A 1,524-nucleotide genomic window follows, 5' to 3' on the forward strand; every position below is an offset into this window, starting at 1 on the left:
TACATTCATTCAACAATATTATTGAACCCCTATGTACCAAGCATTGTGATAGATGCTCAAGATGCAAGACAAATTTCCTCATGGACCTTACAATCTACTTTGAGTGGAGGAAAAGTAAACAAATAGTAAACAAACAAGATAATTAAAGATTGTGATATATGTTTTGAAGGATTATAAACTAATTTATGTGATAATGAGTAGTCCTAGGATTATGGGAGTTGTCTATATCAATCATAATCCAGTCAAGAAAATAGAAACTACCCTAGATCTTACCTGGAAGGAAGGAAGGAAATACATCTTGCCTGCAGAGCTAGAAAGTCAAACAGAGCATGGTGAGGAAAGTCAGCATTTAGCAACCACAGAAAACTATTACCACTCCTAGGGATAGATGGATAATGAGAAAGATAATGTTACCAGAATCCAGAAACCGGTGCTAAACGGAAGCTAAAAGCATGGGTGGGTGGCCTGATGGTTCAGAAGCTATGAATGGAGGAATAGTTAAACAGATGCTGGAATCATGTAGGAGATACAACCATTTCCGGAGTACACCTCTCTGAAGCATAGAGGTGGGGAGTAAAGAAAATACCTTCCTTCCACCTGCTCACAAATCTCTCTCAAGTGTCTCCCATTGGACAAAAGAAGTGAGACAATAAGGGACCCTAAGAAATTTAGTGTGTAGATGAAGAGTGGAGAAGGAACCTGAGACCAGACAACCCTGTGTTAATGTATGTGCCTAGAAACTCTTTCAAAAGAATAAATGTTGGGATCCCAGGGTGGCGCAGCAGTTTGGCGCCTGCCTTTGGCCCAGGGCGCGATCCTGGAGACCCGGGATCGAATCCCACGTCGGGCTCCCGGTGCATGGAGCCTGCTTCTCCCTCTGCCTGTGTCTCTGCCTCTCTCTCTCTCTCTCTCTCTGACTATCATAAATAAATAAAAGTTTTTAAAAAAAGAATAAATGTTGATCCCAGAGGCATAGAGGCTATTGAATCCAGTATTCCTTGTGTACCTACGAGCAGTTAGAGATGATATAGTGTAGTAGATAAGAGTATGAACTCTGGGGCCAGAACTGCTTGGATTCAATTATTGGCTTTGCTACTTACTTGGGAAGGTTATTAAATGTCCTGTATCTTGGTAGTTTCCTTATCTGTAAAATAGGGATAATAATAGTGCCTGCTTCATAAGATTTGATCAATTCATCCATGGGAAAAAAGCATTTACCACAGGGTCTGGCAACCAGTAAACATTCAGGACAGAATAGTAGAAATTTGGAAAAGGGGTTTCCACAATCTCCTTGCCCCATACTTCTCCTCTGAAGCCCTGTGATCTCCTAGAAGCCTATTTGGTACTTAGCCTGGCACCAGCTCTCCAGTGGACAAATGCCAAATGTTGTCCTCTTTTCAGCCATGAGTAGCTTAAGGAGAAAGACAGTCTTAGGTAAGTCCCCTGCCTACCACATTCTCTTTGAGTCCATAGTGATTCAAGGAGCTCAGAGTCAGGCTTCTGAGGGCCAGAGGCACCAGCCCA

Source organism: Canis lupus, chromosome X (genome assembly GCF_003254725.2).
Source record: "Canis lupus dingo isolate Sandy chromosome X, ASM325472v2, whole genome shotgun sequence".
NCBI lineage: Eukaryota > Metazoa > Chordata > Mammalia > Carnivora > Canidae > Canis > Canis lupus.